This window comes from Poecilia mexicana, unplaced genomic scaffold, assembly GCF_051168715.1.
Source record: "Poecilia mexicana isolate PSO_F unplaced genomic scaffold, ASM5116871v1 scaffold_8, whole genome shotgun sequence".
In the NCBI taxonomy this organism is placed as follows: domain Eukaryota; kingdom Metazoa; phylum Chordata; class Actinopteri; order Cyprinodontiformes; family Poeciliidae; genus Poecilia; species Poecilia mexicana.
In genome coordinates this window covers 20,876,531-20,885,005 of record NW_028263377.1, presented here as the reverse complement: position 1 = coordinate 20,885,005, position 8,475 = coordinate 20,876,531, and positions in this window count along the sequence as shown.

The following is an 8,475-nucleotide window of genomic DNA, read 5'->3' as shown; positions in this document are numbered from 1 at the left end:
TTCGGTGAACTCTCTATGACTCAACCTATTTACAAGTCAATTTTATTGATTTTTTAAATTTATTTTTGATGCCAAGATTTTTGAACATCCACACATTCAAGTAAAAATCTCAGATACATACTACAGAATGTAGATTAAGTATCAGAAAAAAAAATACAATGGCAAAATCAAAGACTTCATAGCTCTCCACATGATTCTTTAATATATCTGTCTTTTACCGTTTTAAAAGTTTAGCTTAAACGCTACTTAAAGCCACAAACTGGAGCAGAATAAGCAACATAATGTACACTTATAGTCTCTGAACCTTTTAATCCACATTCCTGCCATCTCAGTTAACATGCAAACAAAGAAGAAAAAAATTGAAAAAAACAAAAAAGAATTAAAGCCAAGTAACTTGCTTTAGTCAAAGCAGCAAGGCCTCCTTTGAAGCCTTTGGACTTGTGTCACAGTAAGTACTAAATTTTCTGTGTTTCTGACCATCTCCATTGTCACTAATACCATTTAGATCACAAATACAGAATGGCAGAATGAAATGAGGAAAAAGAAAAAACACATACAAAATAACCCAGACCTAGTAGCAAAATAAGCCCCTACTAACAGGCACTGGTCCAGCCTCTTACACTTCAACAGTAGGAGGCAAAGGTGCAGACAAGCTGGACGAGCATTTTCAGGGAAAAGCTTTTGAAATCGTCATAATTACATAAAGTTCAACTCATTATTTGTAAAGAAAACCCTAGAATTTCAAAATCAACTTTAAAGTATATTACAGCGCCTAACAGTTATCTACACAGATATTTTAAACAATATAAAAATGTTCTGCATATGAATAAATAATCTTAGTGTGAAATGTATTATCTCTCTGAATGAATTAAAAAAGAAAAGTCTGTACAAAATGGTCACTAATATATAAATCAGAAGATATGAGGACATTTTACAGTATAGAACTTAATCTAGGCCTAAATATTTATGTATATATTCACATTTGTTTCACAATTATATCATACACAAACATCTCACTTAGATATATTTATATATGTATATTTCTCCTATGTTTAGTTTCAAGTTTGCATGGGTTTTTTTTCTGATTGCCAGAGTGTGCTCAACATGCCCCCAAGCTTGTTGAAATCACAGCACACTAACACTTGTTTTGAGCAAAAAAAAAAAAAAAGTCCAGGAGGCATTTTAACATGGTTCTCTGGTTTCACTTAGGCTAAAATACCACATACTTCCTCCTTGCTCAAGCAGCAAATTCACCTAGGAAAGTTACTGCTTTAAGGATTTCCTTTACTCTATTCAGTTTTTAACTCAGCTTGAATCTTCCTTGCAGATCCAGAATGCACTAAGAATGAGGCTGTGAGCTCGCACATTTGTGCTTTCGAGCAGTTTTCATTTTTCTTTAAGACAAAACAAAACGAAACAAAAAAACAGGAACCAAACCAGGTTTCTGAAGCTCTTATTTGGGTAAAAGTGTTATTATGTCAGTGCTGCTTGCAAGATCATTCAGGCACCAGGAAAAAACATTGCAGGTCCTTGGAGACAAACAGGCATAAATATGACAAAGGCAAAGAGGAATACCTTGGTAAAAGAGTAAGAGTGCTAAATACCTATTGCACATCTTGCTTAGAACTGAACCCCATCAGAAATCATACCTTCTTAACCTGAAGCTAAATGATTTCAACAGACCGCACACAAAAAGAACGCAAACTCAGAGCAAGGGGGAACAAGCAGCCGAATACTGTCTCCGACCGACACTCATTCTTTCACTCCAGCGCTCTCCATGGAGACGGGGCGAGTCAAAGCCGGCCTTATTAAAGTAGCCTTCAAACTCATGTCCTCAAACTAATCCTCACTCCTCACGCCGCCTACTCTCTGACACGAGCCTTTGCACATGTGTTAATCTCGATGCCCAAGAGGATCAGTTTCTTTGAGCCATTCTGGCGAACAGCAGAGAAGTGCAACTGTCCGTTTAACCTTGTCAACAAACAGGCAAGGCAGCTTCCAGGCAAACACAGAGATCCTGTAGCCATGGAATGGTTTCATTATGAAGGCTCTACATTAGAAAACGCCCCCCGCCGCGATTTGACGTAAATAAACAGCAGTCAGAAAAACACCAGCCACCCAAAATAGTGAAAGTCAAAACTAGACCGATGAAATGTGTAATTTATAGATTTGTGCTCATCAGAGTTAATGCAGTACTTAAAGTGAAAATTAAACCCTGGATTCCCCCAAAAGAATTGAGACAAAAAAAAGGAAATTACCATAATTATTGAATTTAGAAATAATTTTAACATCATGATTTGAGCTTCAAAAGTAAAAATTAGCTATATTGAAGTAGTAGACTTCTTTGCAACTAATTCAGGTTATTTGACAAATACCTATAATGTGCCTTAGTAAGAATAAAATGCAATAATAATTTATTACTGCAACAACTACACAACAATTTCTGTCTGATGGCAACAAACCAATGTAGCACCAAGTCTTCCTTCAAAAGCATGATTTTAAAATTTAGCATCAACTTGCAGACATCCAAAAGCACTTTAATGCAGGCACATCTCTGTGATAACAATAACATGTAAATGTAAATAAATTTAAGTAATTCAGTTTAAAAAGTGAAACTCATAAAGATTTACTAAAAGACAGGGTAACATATATTGAAGTGTATAGTTCTGTTAATCTTGGTTTGGTTTGCAGCTAATAAAAAACCCCAAAATTCAATTCACTCTTTCAGTGCTGTGATACAGACCATGGCTGTGCTGGCTTTGACTTGATAACTACACAATGGACCAATACCAGCAGACTTTCATGTGAAGTGGGACCCTTGACAGCCGAACAACAGCAAGATCTTTTTTTTTTTCCTAAGAAGATCATGTCTGTAATTCAGTGAAGTAAACACCACCAAGTGAATCTCCATTAAACTCTAATATGGGATTTGCTTCAAAGTTCTCTTAAGACTAACTCTGCTCTTTCTCTTGTGTTTTATTCCTATTTTCTAAAATTGAGAATTTTGGGATCTTTATTGCTATAAGCCACAATTATCAAAATTAACAGAAATAATAGCCAGATACATTTAACTTTTTGTAATGTTTCTATACGAGTTTCATTTATTGCGATGCATCTGTATATTGTTAAACAGCAATAATACCGTCACACCAGTTTACAATAACATGTACACAAAAGGTTCTCCAGTCCTTTTTTGTGTCTAAATGCTAGTTTGAAAGACTCTGGCATTCATATTTTATGAAAGAAAATAACTGTAAAGTTATATCATTCCTATTTCGCTCATTTTTAGTAAATGAACTTTTTAAAGCCTCCTAACATATTTGATAACTAAGGTGACAAAGAGGGGTCTTGTGTTTTGAGAAGAAACTGTGCTTTCTTTACATTTTTATAATCTTCCCTGACTCCCTCACAAGCGCCAAGAAATACATAATTTCTAAAGATGTGCTGATTTCAAACTGTAATTAAGTGCTATCACTTCATTGTAGTCAAAGATAAAGTACAAACCACTGTATGATAAAATATGGGTGCTTTTTAGCAGATAATCCTGAAGCAACTATATCAACGGGAAACTATTTTATATGGGTGAAATGTTCTGATCACTGTGATCAATTTCATCCAAGGGGCAGCATAGAATATACCATTGTAAAAGATTAACAAAATGAAATAAAACTATTGCACATACATTGTGTCTGTGCTGTACAGCTTAGCTTTTACAAGTGTGTGCTCGAGTCTTTGGGATGGGCAACCTGTGAGATGCTACAGTGAAAACATCCTGATTGTCAATTAACTAGTTACACCGCGCACACAGTAAATCCAAACTTTTTATACAGACCCTCCTTTGCATTTCCCCTTCTTTCAATGTAACTTTGTCTCCTTGCTTCACATCAGAAATGTGAAGATCCATGGCTGCTCATTACAGTGTGCTTTTGTGAATAATGCTGCAATATTCTTGTTCCCAACAGATTAGAAAGGCTAGAAATGTTAACAGTGATAGATGCACGAGTTTCATTTGCAGAGATACATACAAAATTTCAACTGCAACATCAAATTAGAAACCCAAAGAAATGTGCAGAGGAGGGAGAACAATTATGTAAACTCTCAGTGAGTACTAACAGAGGGGAAAATATAGCACCGATTTAAAATCTAAAACTTGGTTGATGTAAGAAAAGAAAGGAATGCCCTTTTTGCACCAAACAGTTGAAAACCACATTCATCACATCTGTCTTTTTTTCTTATTTTCTCAGCAGATTTATTCTGCAAGGTTATGCAGGTAAGAAAGAGCAACATTATCCTAAACATATATAACTACTGGACTCACTTGGTGATTATTGCGACTCTATTTTCATACACACAGTCTAGTTATGGAAACTATAACACGAACAGCCCACTAAATAAGAACACGTCCAACCACACCAACCTTGTAGCAGACAGCTGGTGGAAAAGCGAAGCCTGGCCTGTTTGTGTGCACTCTGTTTGGGAATCTGGCAAAAGGACTGCGTGGGAGACGGTGCAGCCAGACGAGAGAAGGAAACTTGTCCAAAAAAGAAAAAGGAGTGAGATTATGAAGCATCCAGAGTCTGGTGTATTCAACATTAGTAAGAAAAAAAAATGAAGAAAATATGCATCAACAGAATCCTGAAAGGAAATACGTGTAAAAAAAAAATGCATCTATTCTTGCTCGGTGACAAGATAATTTTAGAATTATATTCTTCCATGTCCTCCTCCTCCTATTACTCATTACTAAGAGTTGTCATCATCCTTGCTGTTGCCGAGTTGTTGGGGGCTGTCAAGTCTCCGTCTGGTGGGTTTGACAACGCCAGAAGAGAAGGTAAAGGAACCAAGAGGTGTGGGAGAGGAAGGAGACAGGGATGGAGTAGGGGTTGTGGGAGAAGAGGAGGATGTAGGGGTGGAGGACAGGCTGCTGGGAAGAGAAGACGATGCTCTCTGCTCCCGGAGAAGGCGGCGTTGACGTAGAGCGGAGGACAGGAGCAGGGCCTCGGTGCAGAGGCCGGAGGCTGACAGGCTCGCCAGGAGGGCCTTTGCTTGGCTGGAGGAGACTGTCAGGGAGGGCAAAGTCCCCTCATGGGGGGGCATTCTCAAACCAGGTGCAAAAGCTGCTGCAGGAGTAGGCATTCGGGCTAAAAAAATGCTCGCTTTCAGTCCAGACAGGTACGGTTCAGTGGTTCCGGCGCGGTTGATCCCCAAGGCCTTGGAGTAGAGCGGGGACACAGAAGACAGGAGGGGGCGGAGGAGGAGCGCAGAGAGATGAGGTTGTCAGGGGGTTGAAGTGGGAAATTATGAAAAATTTAAAAAGTCCTAAAATTGGTCATGGCTGGGCAGTGTTCCCTGCAGCACCTTCCGTCACCAGGGCATTCAAACACACCTGTGCAAGCAAGCGTGCTTGCACAAACAAACACACACTCACACCCGTCTAGAAGCACAACTTTGGACTGAATGCTAGAGATGTAAAAGGAGCTGGTTAAGTAATGTGGGCAGATAAGTGTGCATCTCTGTAGTCACGTGAAAAGGAGGAGACTGAAGAGGCTGGACGAGGGGACAGGTCGCTCACTGCTGCAGGGTAATGGTTGCAGCAGACGGGCAGGCCGGGAGGTGAAGGGCAGCACGGGGTCACACAAGGGGGCGGGATTGATGAAGTATCAGAAGAAAACATGTAGTGGGCGGGAGAGGAGGGGGAGTGAGAACAGGAGACAAACACAGGAGATTGTTATTCAGGTTGATATCAGCATGTGTGATGAAAGCCAAGACACAGGCTACCATCTATACATGATGACAGAACCACTGATCCCACTAATAAGGCGCAACAGTGAAAAAAGCACGTATTACACTGTTGACTACCTTTACTTCACATATTTCTATGATGTTCATTCTTTGAAAACGCAACACACTCGGATGAACATGCAGAGCCACACCTTTATTTTATTTCAAATAAGGAACGATTCGGCCAGTAGATGGCACTGTTTCAACAGAATGAAACTTGTGGGAAATACATTTTTGAAGATGATTTTGTTTCACTGATGTGAATGCATGTGACAGAAACCTTTTACATGCTGTAAGTGCAAGGCACAGACTGTACAAAATACACCGAATGGATGGAGCACGAAAAAAAAAGTTTAGTCAGGAAAGTTTTGTCACTTTTTCAAAAGAGCAAGCAGGAGGGAAAAACATATCAAAGACTTTTGTTGTGGGAAATATAGCCAGCTGAGAGATTTGCATTTGCTCTGCTTGAGATATTCTTCTCACACCTGACTCAAACTGCTATTCTGGTCTGTGAAGGAGACTTGCCTCCTTGTTTTGCACTCTCACAGCTTCCTGCCAAACGGGACGATATGTCGCCACTACCCCCGCTTCGTGCTCGTCACCTACAGCTAGCCTGTTTTACTGTCGGGAGCCAGGTAAGGCCAAACGGAGAATTGGATGGTTTGAGGCGTGAAAGTTATGCCATTGTCATGCCCTCCTTGATCTGTGGCAAAGCAAACGAGGAGAAACAGGAGCTTTGAACTCTAGCAGCTGGGCATATTGATTTGATTGGTCCTCGTGCTTGAAATGTGTTAGTCCCACGGACAGGGGGTTTCAAGGAGAAGAGAGACTCGGTGCCTCCAAATGTCTCAACACCCCTGGAAAAGATGTTTACTTTTTTTTTTTAAATTTCAGTGGAATAATCTCACGCTGAACATTTTTGGAAAATCCATCGTGTTAATTTGATCATGTTTATTTAGTTGGGGGAAAGAAATGAAGAGAAATTAGTTTTTAACAAAATCAGTGGTGCCGCAACTGCTGGCACTCTAATAAAACTCCTGAAAGCATAAAGGGAGACTATTCCTCTATAAAGATCTTCCTAGATCAGCCAGAGTCCCGACTGGACACCGGCTGATCTAATTTCCTCTCCAGCTTACCCTACAAGCTTTCAAAAAGATTTAGGTCATGAGAATGAGTTGACCATTCCAGAAGGTTGATTTTGGGTCTATGTTGAATCAGCTACATGTTTTGGATCATCACCAAATCATCTACTGACCACCCATTTTCAAATTTTTGAGAGAGACCTCCAGGTTTTTATTTAAAATGTTCTGTTTTTGCAAATAGCTACGAAGCCTTGTACTTTAATAGAGTTTAGAGTTCTTAAATGAGAAAAAGGCCAACACCATCCCAGATCCTCCAAGCTGCTTAATACAGGGCAAAAGGGGGTTTTAATAAATATTCATCCTGCGTTTTATGCCAAACACATATGGGGTGTTTGTAACAAAACATTACAGCTCAATCTGATCGGCCAAAAGCACATGGTTAATTTTAAAGTTCCAGTAACGTTTAGCAAACTTCAAACATTTGTGATGATGGGAGAGAAAGCCTTCGTGATGGCTCGCTTCCCCAAACAACAGACCTACTGTTCACTAACAAGAAGCCCTGGAGATGTTTTCACTCCTCTCACCGTCCTCCTCATCGGGCTTGAAGGCAGAAAAACAAACTTGCATCCAATTTTAGAGGAATTCGTCTTTGTGTCTTGTCATAAATATATCCAAGGCACACAGGAAGGTATACGAGGTACAATGTGAAACAAAAAAAATCCAATAAGTGTGACAGATTTTTTAACGTATTTTGGTTTTTAGTTGGATTAATAAGTGGAAAGACCTTCACAATGCCCACTGTTCTCCACCTATAAAATAAAAAGCTACAAATTCATTTTGCCATAGTTGCCTCTTTTTTTTTACCTTCTCTTAGTTAAATCAATTGTCTCATTTTTCTTATTAACCATAAAATTGTATTAAACCAGTATGTAAACTGCTTTGGCACCGGTTTTTGTCCTCTGACAATTAGCTTTGAGGGTCCGAAGCCCCTCTAAGGACATTGCTTTCACACATCCAGAGTCTTTCACAATAGCTGTTTTGAACAGTTTATGCACAAAAGAGACTGTGCAGTGTCAGTGTCATTCTGAAATAATAGGATTAATTTCCCTTTCAGTTGACAAGAGTAGGCATCTACTCAACCTTCAAATCTCAGGGAATGAACAAAACCGACAGAGGGTGATGGAAAAGGAAAAAAGGGGAAGCTTGTATAAATTGCAGAGTTCAGGAAGCCGAAAAAGGGGGAGAAGAGACATAAAGGGGGAGAAATGTAAAAGATTTAATGACGGAAAGAGAGATGCCCTCTTCATATTAAATCATCTGTGATTGCCAGTGACTCGAGTGGCGGTTATTACTCAGCACTGCAAAGGTTCTTCCCAATCTTCTCAGTCTGAGGAGACCAAAGCCTCATTACTTCTCCATCTCCCAAATCTCTCTCTCTGCCAAACACATTCATTTCTCTGCAATCTACAAAACTTACTTTTGAGTCTGAAAGCGCTCTGGGTTATGAAGGTTTAGGTGCACTTCACTGCTTCTGTTATTTTTCAAATTACATCGACATTAAGCTTTCCTTGCCCCCATGCACTGGCAAGAATCTTCTCCCAGCTTTGCTCGACCG